The following is a 24,253-nucleotide window of genomic DNA, read 5'->3' on the forward strand; positions in this document are numbered from 1 at the left end:
GGTTAATGTTTTTCCATATGATTTCTTATATGTCAGCCAGATAAGTCTCTTTTTCTTTCTTATTTCCTAAAATGAGTCTTCATCAGATAAGTCATATCTCTAATGGTATGACTCAAACATCTTAGCATAGGGGTAAAATAATGCCTGTGAGTATAGAGCCAGCCAAGGAGATGGGGACTTCTGTTGTCATATTCTAAGGCTATTTCAAGCCTTCACCTTTTATAATATATTTCATGTATCATGTCTAAGTTATTAATTTTTTCAATCTCCATAAAATAGCTAGAATTCAATTTTTAAAAATTATAGAGAATGTAATCACAGGAGTAAAAGGAACTTTTGAGATAAAATTGGTTTCTACCTTCAGGCAGATGAATAGCTGTTCCTTACATGATCAATTGTTGTTTATTCTGTTCTAAAATTACCCAGTGACATGGGTTTCTTTGTGGAGTACTGTGGTAGGTAGCATCCAAGAGGCCCCTAGGCCCTAGTGGTTTATGCCTCCTAACAATCATGCCCTTGAATAATCCTTTCTGCTTCTGTGTGGGCTGGACATAATAACTCACGTCTGACACATAGAATAGTGCACAAGTGACATGGTGTCACTTCTGAGACTCAGAAAGAATGAGACTTCCATTCTACTCCTTCTCTCTTGCTCCTGTCCACTCTCAAGCTCACTTGCTATGGAGAAAGCTTGGTGGCCCTGTTGAAAGGTCCATGGGGCAAAGGACTGATCAACTCAGTCAACAGACAAAGACATGAAGCCTTCCCACAACCAGGGGCATGAGCTTGGAAGTGGATTGTCTCTTTCTCTCCTACTTGAAATGACCACAGCCCCAGCTGACACTCCGCAGCCTTGCGAAAGACCGCAAACCAGAGTCTCTCAGCTTTGCCACTTTTGGATGCCTCACCATGGAAACTGTGAGATAATCAATGTGTGTTGTTTAAGTAGCTAAATTTTGGGTTACTTGTACACAAGAGCAAATAATACCAGTATGGTCATTGATATCATTGAATCCATTGGTAATTCTTTCAAGAAATGTCTAGTTCCTCTGCAAACTAAAAATCCATTGATTCTAGTAGTCAGGAATTGGGCAGTGTCTTTAAGATGATGCATAGAAAGACATGGCAAGGTACTAAAAAGTGTTGCTAGACTAAAAAAGAACCCCCTGACTGTTTTGGCTTTCCATGTTTCTGCCTTCAGTGTCTGCGTTGGATTTACAGGTTACAGATTTCCTGCTCCATCTTCCAGCCACGTCTCTGGCACTTCTTCCACTTGGCTCCTAGTAATCAACCCTGGCTGACCTCCAGCACTCCACCTCCTGGACCACAAAATCAACCCAATCCTCTGATCATAGCTTCTTTCGAGACTGTTTATCCTGTTTACCCCCCTGCTTTTGGCTCTGCCCAGAGTTTTTATTGCTTTCAAGAGCATTATCTCCCTATACCTATGGATGAAGTAAGCCATTTGTTTCTCAAAATATGCTAAGTAAGACCAAGTTATATTGTAAGTAATTTAATAATGTAGAATTTCTGGAGTTGTAAAATAATGAGGCAATTTTATTAATAACTGTCTTTTTAATGGGTATAAAATAAAACAATGTCATCATTTCCAATAAATTTTTAATAATAGACTAAGAGCACTGCCAATTTCCTAAAGGAAGGCTTGGGTTATTGAGAATAAAAAGATTAAAATTCATTAAAAAATCAATAATAATATGGTTATTTTCAACTTCAAACAAGTCAAATGTTTTCTTTCAAGTGAAGAAATCTCTAAATCAAGATTTTGTCTTTTACTTACAAAATAATTGTGCAACATATATTCAATGGAAAGCAAGATGCTGGGCTAGGTTTTATGGGAACATAACAAAAATGAAACCAGAAAACTTTAGGGGAAATATTTTTAAGAACTTGTCTTTCCAATTCCCCCACTCTCTTGCAAAATAGTTTGGAAAACTATTTTTCCTCTTTACTCATGTTCCCTTTGACATTTTGATCACTGAATATAAAAAATTAAAAATGTTTGAAAAAAGAGATTATATATAGTTATATAATATATTTTCTTCTTCAAACTAACAAAATTATTTGAGATTTGTTTTAAAGCTACTAAAACATGCTTGGTATATACAGGCAGTCCCCGGCTTACAAAAGAGATATGTTCTGTAGGTTTGTATTTCTATGCACAGAAAGGTAAAAATAAAATATTAAGACAAACATCCGTCTAAGTTGCATTTAATAGGTAAATGTGCCTTCCCACTTACAAACAAATTCAGCTTTAAAACAAACCTATAGAGCCTATCTCATTTGTAACCCAGGGACTGCCTGTATTCCAATTTTTTCAAATGTTCAAAGCGCTTAAAAATATTTATCTTATACTTCTAGAATTTTTTAAAATCTTGTATTTTACTTTTAGACTTACTCCACATAAGTGTATATACGAGTATTTAAAGCAAATAATTTAAAGATGTTTTCAGGACATCTCTAATTTGCTACCTGATCTTCTATCCCATGTTAGTTTCTTGAGAGCAGGTGTTTATCTGTTTTTGCTTAATCCCAGTGCATGGGAGAGTGAATGCACAGCAGATAGTAGGTGCTCAATGAATACGCATTGGTCAAAGGAATGACTGTCCACTTTGGAAGAACAGGGCTGGGGTTTTGTTGACATTCTTACTCTAATGCATCCTGCCGTCACGTGTAGATGAATGTGAAATAGATATTCATTCTCGCAGAGATTATGATTCTGGCTTTTACCTCTAAGAAAGGAGTTATATTTTGCTTTTAATAGAAATAAAATGTGAAAATGTTCTGAAACAAAGACTTGAAGTCAAAATACAGGAAAAAAAACAACCTTCCTCAACCTGTTATTTATCTTAATCTTCTTTAGAGTGAGTCTTTGCCGTCCTCAGCTCTTAAGCACCTTCTGAAGATGAACTAGATCAGATTCAGAAAGATAAAAGGCAGTCAAAGCCTCAGATTTTAAAATGAGCTAATTCCCAAATAGTGGCACTGGGCTGAAGTGTGAACAAGCAGAGAAGGAATTGTTCCTAATAAGCTAAGATTCATTCACTTGTTGGGTCTTACCTTGGCTTTCTTTCCTTCTTTGTTCCTTTCCTCTTCATTTTCTTCCTTTCTTTCTCTTTTCTTTCTTCCCTTTCTCTCTCTCTCTCTCTCTCTCTCTCTCTCTCTTTCCTGATCTCAAGGCTAAGAAACCTGGAGGCTGATGTTCAGAGCCTTTCTTCCTACTGAGTGTGTTTCCCCTTGTAATCTATCCACAGTGACACTCATGAAATGAGGACTAGGCTACTTTTCTCAGTCATTTCCTTTTAGGAAAAAAGTAAATTATTTTTTTAAAGGCTAATAGGAATTTTTTCTCTTAAAAATAACTTCTAATTTATATCTTGCGGTTGACACACATTTAGGCCAAAAGTTTATCATTTTTTTTTCTCTTTTCTTACCATACCTACATTCCTAGACTGTAAAAATTCATTTTCAAAGTTTGGGACTATAAACTCGCCTCGCTCTCTAGCAGTTTACAAATGCTATCTAATTTTCATCCTCACAATAACTTAATACAAGGGAAGAAAAGGGAAGAAAATTTTGTTATCACCATGTAGAGAAGTCCCTGTATTTCATTCACTTTTTAAAAGCAGAATACGCACTGAAAATCACATCTGACTTTCATTGAAATTTCTTAGGCAGTTAGATGTGGGTATCAACTAGAGAATGTGTTTTCTTTGAATTCTGTAGCTCTTCTACTTGTTTCTTTATGTTCTTTTTTTTTTTCTTAACCATATGTTTTTGTATTATATTAATGAAAAATATGGGCTCCCTCACTAGGGAAATTTGAATCAAGAGAACTTGTTATGTGTTTGGTTGGGGGAGGGTGTGCGTTCTGCTTCATCTTTCTATTATGCTATCACATTTCTCACTGCCAATCCTGGGGACAGCAGGACTGGGTCATAAATTGCTACTATTATAACAAGAATATGCTTTCTTTACTACCAATTTGGTTTTTATTTGTGTAACTGTGACAAGGTTTATGTTATTAGACCGTGTAAATAAATGGATGTTATTATGTCTTGAGGGACAAAATGCCATGGATGTATAGAAGTGATTTATAAATTTTCTAAATATAAAATATTAATTAGAATCTGCTCAGTGCCAAGACATCAGGTAAGTAGTTAAATAAAGTTGAAGAAACTTGCAATTCTCTTTGGAGGGTGGCGATTTTATTTAAATTCTTGTGATCGCTCCAGTAGCTCCTCTATACTCCTTTTCTGTTTTCCCTCTGTCCTCACTGCTCCTCTTAAAGGTAATTTGAGAGGGGGAGTAAAGGAAAAGAAACATTATTCTAATTCCTCACTAAAATTCCATCCACATCAGGCTCTGACTATTTCACTCCCTACTCATCTCCCAACAAGAAAAGAGTCAGCTTCTTCCTGTGTTCCCCAGGACATCTCCACGAGACGATATTTGCCCTTTGCTTTCCAGATGTCATTGGAAGTAAAACCATATGTGATTTTCTAATGACTCAGAGTCAACCCCTTTTACATGAGAAGTTAGTCTGAACATCATGGGCCCAGGTATTCCTTATGAGAAAAAGAATGAGATAAAACTCAGTAACTCTTTTGCATTACCCACCCCCCCAAAAAGGAAGAGAGTAGAGCCACACTATGTGGGGTGGCTCCTTCAGGGAAAGCTACTTCCTCTAGGACAGCAACCTCATTTGTTTGCTGTTGTTGTTGTTGTCATTTAACCTGATCAGTTATGCAGTTCTGTTGACAGTAAGAACTTCCAGGGAAGCTGTAGAGTTTTCAGTACAGTGAACATCCACTCATCCATGAAATACTGAGACCTGGGTTACAATACAGCCCAATATACTTCCATTTATTTTATTAATCTTTAAAGCCTTATACCAAAGCACTTCACTCACTGCTTGTTTTTTGAAAACTTAAATGAAAAAATAAAATCTCCTGTCTCAGGCTCATTAGCCTGAGTAGCTTTAGCTATACACAAGGGGCCACCTATCATTGGTCTCTTTACTTAGTCAAATCATAGCCACTTCCATCTATTCTTTCTCATTAAAAGGGTTTAGATTTCCCTGGCCGGTTGGCTCAGCGGTAGAGCGTCGGCCTGGCGTGCTGGGGACCTAGGTTCCATTCCCGGCCAGGGCGCATAGGAGAGGCGCCCATTTGCTTCTCCACCCCCCCACCCCCTCCTTCCTCTCTATCTCTCTCTTCCCCTCCTGCAGCCAAGGCTCCATTGCAGCAAAGATGGCCCGGGCGCTGGGGATGGCTCCTTGGCCTCTGCCCCAGGCGCTAGAGTGGCTCTGGTCGCAGCAGATCGACGCCCCGGAGGGGCAGAGCATCGCCCCCTGGTGGGCGGAGCGTCGCCCCTGGTGGGTGTGCCGGGTGGATCCCAGCCGGGCGCATGTGGGAGTCTGTCTGGCTGTCTCTCCCTGTTTCCAGCTTCAGAAAAATACAAAAAAAAAAAAAAAAAAAAAAAAAAAAAAAAGGGTTTAGATTCATCACCCCTTTTTGTGTTTTCCCACTGTCTTTACTGTTTTTTGGAGTGGTTTTAGCTTCGTTTACAATGGTTCCCATGCTCATAATCATTACTCACGTCTCCTCTTTCTCTGCATAGGTCAGCACTAATTAGAGATGATGGTCTTCAACCTTTTTGATGGCCTTCTTAGCCTATGAGCCTTCAAGGAGCCCTGGCTCCTGTATCACACATGGGACTTGAGGCCTGGGCTGGCCCTTGCTCTCATTCTCCTGAAGCCAAAGTTGCTGCAAGATTTGGCTAATAAAACATTGGCTGAGCAATATGCCATCATGGTGTATCATCTTTTATCTAAAACAACTTGACTTTTTAAACTATTTTACTGTCTTATTACTTCCAGATTAGCTGTCTCCCCAAAGGAGGTCTATCCTGACTGGTCAGGAAAAAAAGCCATGTGGTGGGAGAAGGAGGATAAAGATTCACGTGCTAATTTTACTTCTCAATGAGTCATTGAGTGCACCAACGTGTTAGAGATACAAGGATGTTACTGAAGAAGCTTTCAGGGGTTGGTTTCACTTGATTTTTCATGCCAAAGTAACCAAAGGTAAAACAACCTTCAGTTGTTTACTTCAGAAACTCACTTGTTCTCCAACTCTCGCAAGACAACTCGTGAAAATACTGGGCAACATTTTCACCACAAAACACAATGTTTCACCACAACACATAACACCAATAAACCATCTTAACTTGAGGATTCTCTTGGCTAATTGGTCATCACAAGGTGAACGGGCAGAGTCCCATGCTCCTAGCATTTTCAGTAGACTTTTGAAGACAAAGAGCCAACCAATATTCTTTCTCTCCACCTACCTCCTTAAGGGAGAAACTGTTACTTTTTGGCCACTTGGCCCATATTGAATGTTCTTTGGAGGTACTTATCCCTTTTCACGTGAATTTCAAACCAGGAATGCTTAGATGGTACACTGGGGGAGAGTACATATAACTGGAAAGAGCACTGTCACAAAAATTGGAGGGGTTTGAATTGTTAAAAGGCGAAATACCCTGTGTTGTCTCTGGTTTAAATTTAAGTTGACGTCCAAAGGTCACATGATGCAACAAGTCCTGCAGGCAGTCTTCAAGGCGCCCAAGGGACAGAGCTTCTTCTCTATGAAGTGATGTCCAAGCAGGATGCCCTTTAGAAGTCTGTGGTTTACACAGCAAGAGGCTGAATTGTGTCACTGTCTCTAATTCCAGCTTATAAAAAACATGCAAAAAGATTATCCAAATCCTACAGAGTTTAGTAACTATATTGAAGACAGATTTGCATTGAAAATCAGTGAGTGACCAAAATGATCTAGAAGATGTTGAATACAATTGAAATTTCCACCTACAAATTGTACATCTTTAAGATTAAACCATTATTGTGAGATCTTTCTATACTCCTTGGATTTCATTCTGCTTTTATACTCAGCAGATAAGCATTGATCATGTCTACAAATGAAAAAGACCAAAATATGAATACATCTATTACTATAGAAATCATTTAAATATTTTCATTCTTGGATATTTTAACTGGAGTTTTAAGGCTCTTTTTAATAATCAAACCAAGTACACAATTTGTGGTTATTTAGCAATCTCTATTGTACTTGCAATTGGATATATCCTTCAACTCAGAATTTCTACCTTTAAGAATTTCTCCAACCCAGGCTGGGTAGCTCAGTTGGTTAGAGTGTTATTCAGACGTGCTAAGGTTGCTGGTTCGATCCTCAGTCAGGGCACATACTAGAGTCAACCGATGACAGCATGGGCACATGGAACAATAGGATGTTTCTTTCTCTCTTTTTCTCTTTCTCTCCCTGTCTCTGTCTCTCTCCCTTGCTCTTTCTAAAAATTAATAAATAAAAATATTTAAAAAGAATTTTTTATAAGTGTATTTGTTCCTTAGTAAAATGATGTATATTTACGATTACTCATAAATTAAGATTATTAAATATATTCAAAGGAATAGCATACATCTGTAGAAAGAGGGGGGCAAATTCATATATTGATATGGAAATATCTCCAAGTTATATTGCTAAATGAAAAATAATCAAGGGAAAGAACAATGAGTATAGTTTTATTTTGCCAAATGTATTTAAAATAAAGGAGGGAACAGGGAAGGGAGAAAGAGGGGAAAGGAAGGAGGAAGGAAAGAAAAGGAAAAGTGAAGGAAAGAAGGAAGAAAAAATAAGGAAGAAAGGAAGGAAGGAGTGGAGAACAAAGGGAGAAAGGACATTCATTTATTGAATATATAAAAAATATCCCTGAGAGCCTCATCTCCTGAGGATAGCAACTGGCAGCTGGGGGCAGGTGCTTTTGTTCTTTTGAATATTCTGAAATGCTTTATGCTTTTTGAGTTTTTAAAACTAAGTGAATACAGTCATGTGTTGCATAATGATGCTTTAGTCAATGACGAACCTCCAATATGATGGTGATCCTATAATGGAGCTGAAAAATCCCTATTACCTAGTGACTTTGTAGCCTTTCAACGTCAGTGCAGTGCATTCCTTACAGTTATTAACATAAGAATATAAAGAAAGACATTTTTTGTATAGCTGTACAACATATTTGCATTTTAAGCTGTTCGGAGTCAAAAAGTTAAAAAAAATTAAGAAGTTTAAGAAGTAAAAATATTATACTAAGCTGAGATTAGTTTATTATAGAAGAAAGAAAAAATGTTATATATAAATTTGGTGTACACTAAGCGTACAATATTTATAAAGTCTACAGTAGTGTATAGCAATGTCCTAGGCCTGCACATTTACTCACTTCTATCAGACTGAATTCTCCAGAACAACTTCCAATCTTGCAAGCTCCATTCATGGCAAGTGCCTTATACATGTGTAGCATTTTTTATGTTTTCTACCATAATTTTAGTCTATCTTTTCTATGTGTACATATGTTTAGATACACAAAAACCATGTGCTACAATAGCCTACAATATTCAGTACAGTGACATGCTATACAGTCTTATAATCTGAGAGCAATAGGCTATATATACCATATAGCTTAGGTGTGTAGTGAGCTCTACCATCCAGGTTTGTGTAAGTACACCCTATGATGTTCACCCAGTAATGAACTCCTTTAACAGTGCATTTCTCAGAAGGCATTCCCGTTGTTGAGTGGTTCATGACTGTGTTTACATGTTTCCTGCACTGTGAGCCCAGAGAGGATATGGTCCCTGTTCTAGTCGTTTGTGGATATCAGTGTCCAGCTCAAGTCCTCATGCACTGCAGGGGATTAATAAAGGAGTATTTCCTGTATAACTGTGAACTCCAAAACAATATGATAAGTTTGTTATCAATAAGGGGATGTCTTCCAACATTAGAAGCCAGAATAAGTGTGTCTACAGTATTTCCTTCCTAATTCCTTTGCTAAGGCATAATTTCTTAGAAGTAAAAATATTGTCTAAAGCTGTAGCAAGGTTTATTTATGTACTTTGTAACAAACTTATTATTGAATACAAATATACAAATAAAAGTCTATAAACCATTTTAACAAGAAACAGTTAAAAAAAATAGTAAGCTCAATCAGTTCCTGGTTTTAAATTTCATGAATATTAAATATGAACATTTTGGCATTTATTTGTTAGTGATGGCACTTGACAAAATATTTGAGACATTTAATAAAGTAAATTAACAATAATAAAAATAGAGAAAGCCTCGAGATAATGCTAGTAGTCATATTCTTTCCACAATATAGTGACGATGTTCTCAGTGTTCAGTATCCTAAATTTAACTTAAAACCACATAAAATTCTTTCTGATCAACTTAAATTTATACTTAAAAGGAGGAAGGAATGTAAAAAACAAAACAAAACCCAAGCCACACTCCCTGCTGGTTTTGGTTATTGGGTACGATCTCAAACACAAATTAACATTTGGAGTTTGATTAAATAAATGAATTCCATTTTACTGGTTAGACTAGCTTTGCTAGTCTCAGAGTTGAGTTCTTCAGCTTGAAAGTTTTGAAGTAGAGTGAAATAATATAAAATCAAGAGTGATTATTTGACTATGCTTTTTTTCTCTCCCATCCTTTTATTTTCATTAGGTGGGGGGAGGGGGAGCTTCCAACTATATTAGTCTCTTTAATTCTTTTGGTAATCTCTTCTAGTTAACTACTTTCCTTTGTAGGTGATGAAATGCCTAAGGAATCCACTTCAAATGTTGACTCTGCTGTGAGTGATCTGATCATGGTCTTTCCCTTTACTTCAACTCAGAATTAAGTCTTCTGATCTTTGTGGGGTTTTTTGTTTTTTGTTTTTTGTTTGTTTGTTTGTTTGTTTGTTTTTTCCCTATCTGACTTGACATGCTTTTTTTCTTTTAAAAGATTTTTTTTTTAATTTTTTAAATTCATTTTAGAGAGGAGAGAGAAAGAGAGAGAGAGAGACAGAGAGGGAGAGAGAGAGGAGAGAGAGACAGGGGGGAGGAGCTGGAAGCATCAACTCCCATATGTGCCTTGACCAGGCAAGCCCAGGGTTTCGAACCGGCGACCTCAGCATTTCCAGGTCGACGCTTTATCCACTGCACCACCACAGGTCAGGCTGATCTTTGTTTTTATATTCCAGTCCCAGAAGAAGATTTCACTGGAGAAATGATCTGAAGACAGTCTTATGCTTTACAATACTGTAGTGGTTTATAACCAGGCTCTATGTAGCTTCTCCAGGAAAACTATCCTGGATGGATTTAAATACACGTTAAACTAAGAGGCATTCGCTCAAATGTGTTTAAATGTATTTTATTTTTTTGACAATCTACATGACTTCTTTTTCCCCCCAGTGCGCATGCAATAGAGACACAGGTATAGACAGACAGGAAGAGAGAGAGACAAGAAGCATCAACTCATAGGTGTGGTACCTTAGTTGTTCTTTGCTTTCTCATATGTGCCTTGACAGGGGTGGGGATAGGGACTCCAGCTGAGCAGTGATCCCTTGCTAAAGACAACGACCTTGGGGTTCAAGCCAGAGACCTTTGGGCTCAAGCCAGCAACCATGGTGTCATGTCTAAGATCTCACACTTAAGCCAGTGACCCGTGCTCAAGCTGGGACCTTGGATTTTGAACCTGGGTCCTCAGCATCCTAAGCCGATGCTCTATCCATTGCGCCACCACCTGGTCAGGCAGCGGCATGGCTTTTTCTTTAAAACAATGCCTCTGTTTCAAATAAATTAAGGTCAAAATAAATGAAAGAGCTCAAGATAACCTCAGTCTCATTGTCCTGGTCCTGGTGTGTGGTTGAAAGGCAGCAGCCAGTTGTGATGACAGGCAATAGACTCAAATTACCAAATTTGTTAACATTTTTCCATTTCTAAACAATCCTTACAAAAAATCACATATAGTGTTACACCATCTTCACATACACCAGCAGAGTGACCATGCCATCTGGACCCATGTTTTCACCTGGTAGGATTTGATACAGAACTGGTAGGATTTGAAATTAGCAAAGATGTTCTTGATTTGTTCTGCACCCCCATCATAAAAGGCTTTGCTCTTTCTGATCTGTTCTTTAAGTTTCTCTTTGATTGATTTCATGTCATCTTTCATGTACTTCTTGTTGGCTTCTTTTGTGAAACTGTAAAGCCAGAAGCCACGGCCACTATCACAGCAGCCTGGCCCATGCAGGTTCGCATTGGATTCGGACAGTCGGTAAAGAAACAACGGAGCCAAAAACTGATGGGCCACTATCTTTAATCCTAGCTTGCACCCGGCGGGCAAGTAAAAACACACACTGGGCTCCAAAACCCACTCACCTTCAGTGCTCACAAAGCTACTTGTTGGGCAGATAAAATGTATTATGCTCACTTTGTTAAAGTGGCGCTGCCCACGTGGAGGCCGTCGCCCAGGTGATATTAATGTGTGTTGGGGTGGGCTAAATGCAGGCAGAATCCTTGTAGCCTGGGGCTTGGTTTTGGGATTAAGCCTTTCCCACCCATTTTTGATGTGGGTTGGTACAATCCTATCATGCCTCAGAAAGTGACTTTGTATTAGAGACTTCCCTATTTTGTATATTGGATTAAAGGTTTGGATTTCTACAATATAAAATAGGGGCAGAACAGGAGCTTGCGCTCTTGGCTCCTGAGATTAACATTAGAGGAGAGAGCAGAGCAGAGAGCAGAGGAAGGCCACGTGGAGGAGGCCAGGAGAAGCAGCCAAGATGGTGGAGTGTTGAGTGAGAAGCCAATTTATACAGAGTTTGTGTGGGGAGAAAGAAGGAGTTGGGGAACAGAGGTGAATAAGTCTGGTTGAGCTAGAAACCTTTGATTCTAGGAAACTCGGATAAGTCAGTAGCTTTGTGAGCACTGAATGTGAGTGGGTTTTGGAGCCCAGTGTGTATTTTTTACTTGCCCACTGGGTGCAAGCTAGAATTAAAAATGATGGCCCACCAGTTTGTGGCTCCGTTGTTTCTTTACCAACTGTCCGAATCCAATGCGAACCTGCATGGGCCGGGCTGCTGTGATAGTGGCCGTGGCCATGGCTCCTGGCTCTACACTACTGACTTATCCAAGTTTCCTAGAATCAAAGGTTTCTAGCTCACCAGACTTATTCACCTATGTTCCCTATCTCCTTCCTTCTCTCTGCACAAACTCTGCACAAACTGGCTTCTCACTCAACACTCCGCCATCTTGGCTGCTTCTCCTGGCCACATGGCCTCTTTCTGCTCTCCTCTCTGCTCTCTCCTCTAATGATAATCTCATGAACCAAGAGAGTAAACTCCCATTCTGCCTCCATTTTATAGTGTAGAAATCAAAACCTTTAATTCAATATACAAAATAAGGAAGTCTCTAATACAAAGTCACTTATCAGAGATGATGGGATTGTACCACCCCACATCAAAAAGGGTGGGAAAGGCTTAATCCCAAAACCAAGCCCCAGGCTACAAGGATTCTGCCTGCCCACAGCCTGCCCCCAACACACATTAATATCACCTGGGTGACGGCCTCCACGTGGGCAGCGCCATCTTTAACAAAGTGAGCAGAATACATTTTATCTGCCCAACAAACTGGTTTCCTGCAAATGATGGTTCATGAGGATACCAGAATCGGGGATTATTGTGTTTTTGGTATCTTTGCCCTCAGGGCCTTCAACAAGGCATTTCCACCAATAAACCAGTCATCGGTGTTACTGTCTGTCTTACTTCCACCTTCCCCCCCACCCCCAGGCATAACCCTCTGAGATCTCTTGGATTTGTAGATATCGGAGAACATCTCATCATGGCTGATGAGGGTTTGGTAGATGATCAGGATGGCATCTGGAAAAAGGCATAGTGGCACTGGTTTAGTAGGAGAACGGAGTGAGGAGTGAGGAAGGTGCAGCCAGAGCAGAGCTGAGGGTGGGGAGGAGAATGGAAGGAAAAGGCCCACTCAGCTGCTCCCCAATCTTATGTTGAACTTTTCTTCTTCATTTAAACAAAAATGGTTTAATTGGTCTTTTGTTGTTGTTGTTAATTTTACCTTTTTAGTGTTGGTGGTTATCAAGAACTCACAGAACTCACAGGTGAGTTTAAATGCAGAATGTGTGAAATTCCACATTCCCTAGGGAGAGCTATGATTCAGTGAGAAACTCCCCAGAGGGGGCCGGAAGACTGATGGAGTCTGAGGGCTGGGGAGACAAGCATGGCTTCCAGTGTGCGCTCTGAGATAGGCTACCTGGACTCCTTTGGTTATGTGATCCTGGACAAGTTTCACAACCCCTCTAACCTTAATTTGAAACTCTGTTAAATGAGGAAAGTACTAGTGTCTTCAATTTTAAGACATCCTCGATTGTAATATGATGCACCATTAATTTATATACAACTAAAAATGTATTATGCTCACTTTGTTAAAGATTACGCTGCCCACGAGGAGGCCGTCGCCCAGGTGATATTAATGTGTGTCGGTGTGGGCTAAAGGCAGGCAGAATCCTTGTAGCCTGGGGCTTGGTTTTGGGATTAAGCCTTTCCTACCCTTTTTTGATGTGGGGTGGTACAATCCAATCATGCCTCAGAGAAGTGACTTTGTATTAGAGACTTCCCTATTTTGTATATTGGATTAAGAGTTTGGATTTCTACACTATAAAATGGGGACAGAGCGGGAGCTTGCGCTCTCGGTTCCTGGAATAGCATTAGAGAGCAGAGCAGAGAGAGGCCACATGGAGTAGGCCAGGAGAAGCAGCCAAGATGGCGGAGTGCTGAGTGAGATGCCAGTTTGTGCAGAGTTTGTATCTGGGATAAGGAAGGAGATGGGGAACTGAGGAGAATAAGGTTGGTGAGCTAGAAACCTTTGATTCTAGGAAACTCTGATAAGTCAGTGGCTTTGTGAGCACTGAATGTGAGTGGGTTTTGGAGCCCAGTGTGTGTTTTTACTTGCCCGCTGGGTGCAAGCTAGAATTAAAGACTATGGCCCACCAGTTTGTGGCTCCGTTGTTTCTTTACCGACTGTCCGAATCCAATGCGAACCTGCATGTGAATGGCCACGATGGCGGCTCCTGGCATTACATGCACCAAAAATATTAACTATTATTCATATTGCCCTGAATTTGAGCAATGACTTAACCTTTGGGATGGAGCCCTGCTGGACTAGAAGCGGTCTGACACCTGGCAAGAAGCAGGCTAGGTTATGGAGATTGAAATGTAGGCCATGTTGAATGGGGACTGATTCAGATCTCTTCATTCTAAGGTCATTTGCAGCCATAAATGTATCCATTCATATATGATTATAGGAAAGGTCACAGGGTTTAACTATACAGCAATTCCTATGTTGAATTTCCTTTTTCTTTTTTTTTTTCAGAGACAGAGAGAGAGTCAAAGAGAGGGACAGATAGGAACAGACAGACAGGAATGGAGAGAGATGAGAAGCATCAATCATCAGTTTTTTGTTGTGACACCTTAGTTGTTCATTGATTGCTTTCTCATATGTGCCTTGACTGTGGGCCTTCAGCAGACCCAGTAACCCCTTGCTCGAGCCAGCGACCTTGGATCCAAGCTGATGAGCTTTGCTAAAACCAGATGAGCCCACACTCAAGCTGTAGACCTTGGGGTCTTGAACCTGGGTCCTCGGCATCCCAGTCCGAAGCTCTATCCACTGCGCCACTGCCTGGTCAGGCCCTATGTTAAATTTCTACCAACATTGTTACTATCGCGGCCCACCTTTCTTTTTTTTTCTTATCTTCTCACTTATTTCCTAATGCCACCCATTTCATTGTCCTTAATGATGACAAATAAATTTTAGATGTCACTGTGATTTTTACATAGGTCCCAAATTACTCAGAAACAAAACAATAACATATTACAATTAATTTAGATACAAGCATTATAAAAATAACCAGAAAATTATAATAAAACCTGTAACAATAACCCCTTCCAGTTTTGTATTTGATTAAAATAAAACAACTTTCCCAATTAATGGTGCAGTTTTCTTGAATAGTTCATACTTTTTATTTTTTCAAAAACTTCTTAGGTCCAAAATGTTCATATATATTTATTGTACTTCTTTCATTTAAATCAAACATATAATGTTATAATACATAGTAGCTCTCTTTTGTAATTTAACAATCTCTGAACTCCCATGTTTCCTGGGAATCACAGCATTTAAATTCAAGCTCTGTATCTTGTTTGTGTTATTGAGCCTTTCTGAGGTTTGCTCCTTAAGCTTTCTCTGCATCCTACTTTAAACTTAAGGGTTTACAATGAGAAAGATTATTTATTGTACAAATGGCTCAGAGCCAGCTTTATGTAAGTAGTTATTTAATAATTTGTTTTAAAAAGATCTCAGGCTTTAAAACTTCACTTTTGTAAAGTCGAGTGCTATTTATTCCAGCTGAGAGAGTTCCTCGCACTTGCTCGGTGCTGGGAGGAGATCGCCCGCAGACAAGGCTGTAAGAACCGCAGCTCAAGGAGAGAAGCGAATGTTCAGCACACCATGCTTACGTGCTCAATTCCCTCTTTTGTTCTATCACAAGTTGAACCATTTGCGAGTGGTCTTAAAGTTCTTTGCATGGTTCTTTTTGAAATGATTTGCTTTTTGCCCAGGAATTGTTGTCATTTGGGGGTTACAGTCCACACGTGACACTTTTCTTCTTAAAGCCTCTTACTAGTCTCATAGGTCAGTGGTTTTCTCTTTCACATAATGCCGTTAGCTTTGGGGAAGTGGCAAGGACCACTGCTCATCAGAGTCACACACAGAGCGCCCTGCTTCTGCATCTATAAATCGGTTTCCTGAGCTGCTGGACATGTCCCTTCTGCTGATCCACTCTCAGATGTCACAGGCACCTGCTGTGCCTGACAGAGACTTTTCTGCAAGTACACATGTGAGTCCGCCCTGTAAAGTCTTTATCACTTGCAGATTATTTCACAGAGTGGCTACGAACTGTGAGGTGATCCTGTCACATGGAGAGATTGGTCAAGTTTTCAGAGTGACAGGAAAGAGACATAGTACTTATTGATATTTTTAATTTATTTTAAAAAATGGGACTCAAATAAATTTAATTATTGGTCTGTGAAGCAAACAATCTGACAGGAATGCATCAATAGATACTTTGGCCTGGGAATTTAGGCACAAATGAAAACCAGGCACAAAAAATATTTTTAATGTGTCATTATTTCCCTTCATAGCTTGACAAACTTCTAGAAAGTTTTATAAAACTATGTACTTTCTGAATTTCTTGGGACATTTTCTCTGTGACATAAAGAGTCAATATTCGATCACTTAACTATCGATATTGACAGAAACAAAACTATTTAAATAGAAACACAGACCATAAAACAAGAATTTTATATGATATGAAATATTTGAATACTTTTAAAACTCCTTGGAGCAGAGATGCACTAAACATGTGGTAAGTATTAGAGATTGAAACCATCACTCACGGGCTGCTTTGGTGATCCTCCTTTCATATCCAGGCCATTTGTAAAACTTAGAGTTCGTGCTCATCGGAATCTCCTTTTAGGTTTAAACTAGAAAAATGCCCACACTTTTTGCAAAGTGGCCCCACCCCTTTTCTTCACAGATGTGTTCAGTATGGAGTCACAAGCAGTCTCCCTTTAAGTCTTAGAGAAACTTCTTTGATATTATTTGAATCCATTTTTAAAAATTCTTTCAAATTGTTAAATTATATTGTGTTTTATTGTTGTCTTTTCTTCTCCACTCCATTGTAGTATAATTAACTACCTACTTTTCTTTAATATATGAAATGACAAATCGGAAAACATACCACCAAACTGAACCAAACCAAAAAATAATGCATGATGGGTGGTTTTCCTTATATAAAATCTTTTTCTATCATTTCTCCATTCTGCAGTTTGTATGACTTCTTGTACTCATTAGCTGTACTATTTTTTTTTCTTTGTGGCAGAGACAGAGAGAGCCAGAGAGAGGGACAGGTAGGGACAGACAGAAAGGGAGAGAGATGAGAAACATCAATTCTTCGTTGTGGCTCCTTAGTTGTTCATTGATTGATTTCTCATATGTGCCTTGACTGGGAGGATACAGCAGACCAGGTGACCCCTTGCTCAAGCCAGTGACCTCGGGCTCAAGCTGGTGAGCCTTGCTCAAACCAGATGAGCCTGCACTCAAGCTGGCGACCTCAGGGTTTCGAACCTGGGTCTTCCACATCCCAGTCTGACACTCTATCCACTGTGCCACCGCCTGGTCAGGCTTTAGCTGTATTCTTTTAATAATATTGGTTCTATGCTGTCGTATTTTGTTCTGAGAATGTTTACAGTGTCAGTTGTCTTCTTAAACCATTGCCTACTGTGGATAAGTCACCATTCTTTGGCACTTTAATACTAGTGGCTTTTCATTACATTTCACGTAACCCATGTTCTTTCCATTCAGACACTTCTGTATTTCTTGTATTTGGATCCCCAAAACTCTTACCATTGCCCTGCTATTCTCAGGGGCTCTCTACTTTATTCTTTTTTTAAATAACTATTTGGCATTCTTTCCCTTTGAAAAATAGAATAAATCAATAGTCAATACCTGTTTTCCCTTCTGAGTCATTTTCAACTATATGTACAGCCATTTCTTCTTATATTTCTATTTTCTTAGAATTTCTTAACAAGTATGTGCATTACTGTCTTTCAAATTCAAGCTTATTTGCCTGATTCCTTCAAAGTAACTGCATAGGTGACTCTTCACTTTAGGATGCAATTGCTATTTATCTCTTACCCACCAGTATTATTTTACTGTCTTGCCCTTCTCCCACTTATTTGTCTTGGAGAAGAGTCAACTCTCCCATCATAATTTTGAGAGCGAAAGTTGAAATACCTCTTTTCACCAATCTCTTTCCCTTTCCTTATTCAAATGGCAGCAACAACAGTAAATAACAGTCACTGAAAAGGGAAACTCTAAATTCATTATCCCCAGTCTTTGCTTCCCTGAGAGGGCCTTTAACATCTACTGACTAGGAGCCTTTAAAATCTATTTACCATACCATATTCACTTCCAGAAGACAGTATAACTTCTTAAGATGCTACACACCTAGTCGTTTGAAGCTAAAGATAAATTTATATGCATAATTGTGTGTGTGTGTGTGTGTGTGTGTGTGTGTATGAAATAACTTAAGTAGAAAAAGAAAAAAATTTTAATTCTATCTAAATAAGATTTGCCATGTGGTTGGCAGGCAGAATATTTCTTCCATGTGCTTTTTAAAAAGCATGAATGTATGTAGACCACATGTGTTTTCTTTATCACTTGAGATTTAATATTATACATCCTAAAAAAAAGTCTCCATGTACTGACACAGATTCTGTATGACAATTAAAAAAAGTTACACCATAGAGTGAGGTTTCTTTGCCCAAATGCTAAAAGACATTAAAAATAATTTACCTTTACTAATGTTTTCTTTTATACAAACTTTTGATGTTTTACCTCACAGGTTTTCACAATTCTGTGATAGACTAGAGGTAGTTGTTGTTATCCTCCTAATGTTTGAGATAATACAAAAAGCTCAAACCCTATGTGACATGTTCAGTGTCATAAAGCAGGTGGCGGAGCCAGAGCTCGAATGTGTCTGCCACAAACAAAGCCACAGCGCTCTCCACTCTGGGAGTAGTGAAGGGTTGTGTTCATCTTCAGGTTTTAAGTCAGAATGTCTAGGTGGAAACTGTAAAGCTGGTAGTCACGGCCACCATCACAGCAGGCTGGCCCATGCAGGTTCGCATTGGATTTGGACAGACTCTGGTAATGAAACAACGGAGCCAAGAATTGGTAGGCCATTACCTTTAATCCTAGCTTGCAACTGGCGGGCAAGTAAAAACACACACTGGGCTCCAAAACCCACTCATTCAGTGCTCACAAAGCCACTGACTTATCCGAGTTTCCTAGAATCAAAAGTTTTTTGCTCACCAGACTTATTCACCTCTGTTCCCCATCTCCTTCTCCCTGCACAAACTCTGCACAAACTGACTTCTCCCTCAGCACTCCACCATCTTGGGTGCTTCTCCTGACCTCCTCCATGTGGCCTTTCTCTGCTCTCCTCTCTAATGCTAATCTTAAGAACTGAGAGAGAGCAAGCTCCCAGTCTGCGCCACTTTCTAGTGTAGAAACCAAAACCTTTAATCCAACATACAAACAAGGAAGTCTCTGATACAAAGTCACTCATCTGAGGCATAATGGGATTCCTCGTGAGAGTGCACCACCCCACATCAAAAAGGGTAGGAAGGGCTTAGTCCCAAAACCAAGCCTCAGGCTACAAGGATCCTGCCTCCCCACAGCCTGCCCCCAACACACATTAATATAATCACGTCCATTCCAAGCAAGAAGGGCAACCAATACCATCATCTGGGCAACGGGCTTCCACGTGAACAGCGCCATCTTTAACAAAGTAAGCATAATATATTTTTTTTGCTCAACAGAAATTTTTTTTGGGGGGGGGGCCACTAACTAGCTATTTATGCTTTGGAAAGAACACTAAATCTGTTTTGGTTTCACTTCCCTCATAAAATTAGCAGGTGTTTCTCAATAGTTTTTCTCTCTCTCTCTCTCTCTTTTTTTTGAGGGGGGGGGCCTTCACAATCACAAATGCAACATCATCAGTAGCCTGCCTCTTACTACCAATCATTTTTACCACCAGCATCTATTATATTTTCTTCATTAATTATTCATCCCTAGATGAATAATTATCATAGACTTCATTTTACTTTATCCCATTTCTTTCCTGGCTTCAGTTTTTGCTTGGGAAAGGTGTTAAGGTTTATACCCATAGACATTCACTGAGTATCTGCTCCATCTGATGATGTGTGAGGTACCCAAAGTTGCCTCTATGAGCAAGGAAACATTCTTCCCTTCAAGCCACGAGACCACTATTCAGGTATGCTTCACATTAGCACTGCCTTCGCCTCCTGTTTTCCCGCCCTCCCCCAAGTCCTGGGCTGAGGGAGTCTGTATTTCATCTGGCCATCCTCCCCTTTCCAAAGCTAGATTGGCCCTTTTATATATATTTTTTCATTCATTTTTTAGAGAGGAGAAGGAGAGACAGAGAGGAGAGACAGAGAGAGAGAAGGAGGGGAGGAGCTGGAAGCATCAACTCCCATATGTGCCTTGACCAAGCAAGCCCAGGGTTTTGAACCGGCAACCTCAGCATTTCCAGGTCGATGCTTTATCCACTGCACCACCACAGGTCAGGCTAGATTGGCCCTTTTAAATTCGTCTTCTCCCCAAGAAATGAACATAGCTGCTTTTATTATCTTTCTCCCACACACGCCCCCTCTCAGACTCTCTTCCCATTCCCACTTCAGTACGTTACGTCTTCCATGTGATTTTGTGACTCACAGTTCCCAAAACTCCCATCTTGCCAGGCCGTGCTACCTTCTTTGCCTGAGCAGTGAGTGTTGGTAGTGAGCCCCGGGGAGGTGGAGAGCAGCTGCAAAGAGAGCAATGGGGGAAAGTTGATATCACAGCAATGCTGATCTACCTTTGTTATTGTCCACCTGGACAGTGTGGAGCAGTTTAAAGTAAGAAGGAGAATTCCCCTTGGAAAGTGTACCCAAGGGACATGAACTTCTGAGAACTTAAGTTCAAGTGTCAGTTCTGAAACTCTCTTCCTGGATGACCTTGCTGCAAATAACTTTTTCATAACCTAGGAATGCTAACAGTGCAGACATTTTAAATTCCTTTTAAATGGTATGGCTCAAATGAGCTAGTTTATAGGACTGGGCTTTCTTTGTAAGACTTCCTGAGATGGGCTAAAGATAGGAGTTTCTGAGGGTTGCATGGGAAGAGGAGGGGAGGAGCAAGCAATGGGAGAGAGATTAAAGGACAAGGTGAATGGACTGAGGAACAAAATAGAAGGAGAGGCAGGGTCACAGGGAACGGACGGACAGCTGTAAGAGGGAAGGGGGAAGAGGGGACGGGATCAAAGAAGGTGAAGGGATTAGCCAAATTATATAAACATAACATATATATATATATATATATATATATATATATATATATACACAGACAACAGGGTAGTAAGTCCCAGGGGGAAAGGAGGGATGATGGTAGGGGGAGGTGGGGCAAAGGGGGTGAAATGAGGATGAAAGAGACTTTACATGGGGCATGGAGGACACAGTGTGGGAGGGTGAGGGTGTTGTATTTAGTGGGACACTTGAAACTGTGTCAACACAATAAATTAAAAATAAAATTTTTTTAAAAAACTAAAAGTAAATAAAATAAATAAAAAACAAAGTGGAAGGGGAATAAAGACTAATTCTGCATATTCTGTAGTTTTACACAGGACCCACCCACAGTCCATGGCCACTGCTATCCCTGCCTTAGACTCACTGTCTAAATTAAGAGATCCAGATCCATCAAAAGGCTCCGAGTTTCAACTTTTCCCAGCTGTGACAGGTACCTGGCTGGGAGCTCACAGATCGTCTTAACTGGTGCTTATTACAGAAGAGAATTTCCTTGTCCAATATCCCCACTCAATTCCATCTCTTCTCTAGTAAAAAGAAAGGAAAGCGAGAGGGAGGGAGTCATTTATCCCAAGTTCAGTATCTCCTCTGATGATGAGGTTGTACATGCGGAGTCCCGGTTCAAGAGAAACTTCAGGAGAAACATCTGAGTGGAAGGCGGAGGCTGCACCAGGCTTCTTTGAATTTCTATCCTGTGTTATCTACCCCTCTCCCTCGTCACTGTCACTGCCTTTTATCTTGGAGACCTACCCTCTTGCATCTACAGTGGTTGTTCTTGGAGAACTTTAATCTGCTTGTCCTTTTATCCTTTCTTTACTCTCTGCTTCTCTGTACTGATTCTGCCATTCCTTGCCAGAAGGGATGTGTTTTTTGGTGCCTGTTCAGCTCATACCAAGATATTTGCTTCCTTCGTGTCCACAGAAATTGGATGTGTTTACCCTCCACACTCCAAAACTTTCTTTGGCAAGACGGCTTTTCTGGCCTCTTCTAACGCACGTCTTCTTCACAGTTATAGATTCCTGACGAAAACGAACAAGAGTCTCACTAGTGATTTACAGTGTTGCTGCATTTCTTTTAGCCCCTTCTGGCAACCATTTGATTTCTGAATACTTTGGACATAGGACATTTTTATCTGTGACCTAGTTATAATAACAGTACTGCAAAATCAAGTCAGAAGTTCTCTTTCTTTTCCAGAAATTTTGTCCAAAATCATCATCTGTTACCCTTCTCTTAAAACTTACCTCATATGCGCTCACTCACAACCTTTTTCTGGCCATGCAAAGGTTTCTTGAAATCACATCAGGTGCCAGGCCAACCAGAGTTCCCACATCATTGTCTGTGTGTAAGTGTTGCCTCCCTCTTTTTCCAGCCTTCCTTGAATTTATAGAGTAATGGACTTTCTTTCCCCTTTGTAACATTAACTGAGTCCTTATTTCTCTTTGTTCCTCTCATTTTCTTTCTGGGATTTTAGAGCAATCAACTGGTTCAGCAGCAGCATTTCATCAGCCCCTACTGCAGGGGTCCCCAAACTATGGCCCGTGGGCCGCATGCGGCCCCCTGAGGCCATTTATCCGGCCCCTGCCGCACTTCTGGAAGGGGCACCTCTTTCATTGGTGGTCAGTGAGAGGAGCACATTGACCATCTCATTAGCTAAAAGCAGGCCCATAATTCCCATTGAAATACTGGTCAGTTTGTTGATTTAAATTTACTTGTTATTTATTTTAAATATTGTATTTGTTCCCATTTTGTTTTTTACTTTAAAATAAGGTATGTGCAGTGTGCATAGGGATTTATTCATAGTTTATTTTGTAGTCCAGCCCTTGAATAGTCTGAGGGACAGTGAACTGGCCCCCTGTGTAAAACGTTTGGGGACCCCTGCCCTACTGTATGCAAGGCCAAGCCCTCACTGTTGAGAAGAAGTAGAAGTGTAAGACATCGTTCTGCCTTCTGGAGAATCATAATCCAGTTGTGAAATCAGGTCCTGAGTAAATCACGTGATGCACTAAGTAGAGGACTGAACTGGAATCCAGACCCCTGGAGTCCATTTTCATTCTTCTGTCCCCAATTCAGTGTCGAGGCCTGGATGAGGGTTGACTTCTGTGTACCCAAATCACCACCCCAGTGACAAAGGATTTATGAGGCTGACCTGGGTTCAAGAGAACTGGACTACCTGGAGAATGTTAAACAAATTAAGAGTGGAAACAAGATTAGAGGGACCTAATGTTTAAAGTATAAATAACCTTCAGACTATCACTATATGAATTGTTCCCGCTTAATTTAATTATGTGTATTGTTCACTCATTTTATCAAGATCCTGAAGGCCCATCTATAATTTATTAGTAAATATACAAGGTAGGGCAAAAGTAGGTTTAGAGTTGTGAGTATGTGAAACACAGTTTATTTTTGCATTATTATCAATTATATTGTTTTCTATACCAACAACTGAAAACCTACTTTTGCATCACCGTGTGTATATGTGAAATAATCGTATTAGAAAATACATATGAAAAAAAAGGAAAATATATATGACTGTGTGCATTGTACGTATGCCTATTTTCATATTTGAAAGTAATTAACAGGATTTTGTTCTTTAAAATTGATCACCCAGAGCACTAGCTTTCTCCCAGGTGGTGAGAGTCACTGATACTTGGTTGCCTCCCCTCTGGTTTATGTCCTGGAGGGCATCTGAGTATTGATGAAAAGTGGACACTGAGCGACAGGGCCATCAGAGAAGACTGCCTGGGGTTAGAGAGCCAGAGGGCCAGGCCAGGAATAGCCCTCAGCAGGATTCCTGAACGATAATCTGCCTGCGTGACCCCTGCAGGCTTCCGATACCGGCGGGAGTCTTATCATCCCTCCGGCCCTTCCTCGCTCCTGAGGAGGCGCTGTGGGTGCCCGATGGAGGCCGGCGGCCCCGGGCCTGCAGGGGTGAAGGCAGTGGCTGCACTCTCATCAGGCAGAAGTCAGCCCTGGCTTGTTACTCTTTCTTCTGTTTGTCCTAGGCTGGGCTTGTCCTTGTCAAGAACCTTCCGGCGCCCCTATTGCTGGCTCTTTGCCCAAAAGCCGTGGGAGGTGCCCCAGCCAGCCTGGTGGGAAGACCGGACAGACATGCGCCTCCTTTTCATCCCTCGCTGCCCCATCATTCACTGGGTGACAGATGCATTGTTCTCGGGAAAGGCGGCAGCTGGACGGCCCCTCACGCCCCCTTTTCCAGGCCGCGCGGGGGCAGCGCAGCGACCGCCAGGCTCAGCCAGGGGCGCTGCGGGAGGCGCGCTCCCTGCACTTTTACCGACACCTGCTAGAAGCGAGTCTGCTGGTGGCGCGAATGGAGCTGGCTGTCCTTGCAGGG

The 24,253-nt window shown here is 40.5% G+C and overlaps 1 pseudogene; it reads right to left on the reverse strand.

The window, feature by feature from the left end:
- Window positions 1–10,822: 10,822 nt before the first annotated feature.
- On the reverse strand, window positions 10,823–23,857 carry LOC136398148 (translationally-controlled tumor protein-like; annotated as a pseudogene).
- Between the last annotated feature and the right edge of the window lie 396 nt (window positions 23,858–24,253).

Source organism: Saccopteryx leptura, chromosome 3, assembly GCF_036850995.1.
Source record: "Saccopteryx leptura isolate mSacLep1 chromosome 3, mSacLep1_pri_phased_curated, whole genome shotgun sequence".
Lineage (NCBI taxonomy): Eukaryota > Metazoa > Chordata > Mammalia > Chiroptera > Emballonuridae > Saccopteryx > Saccopteryx leptura.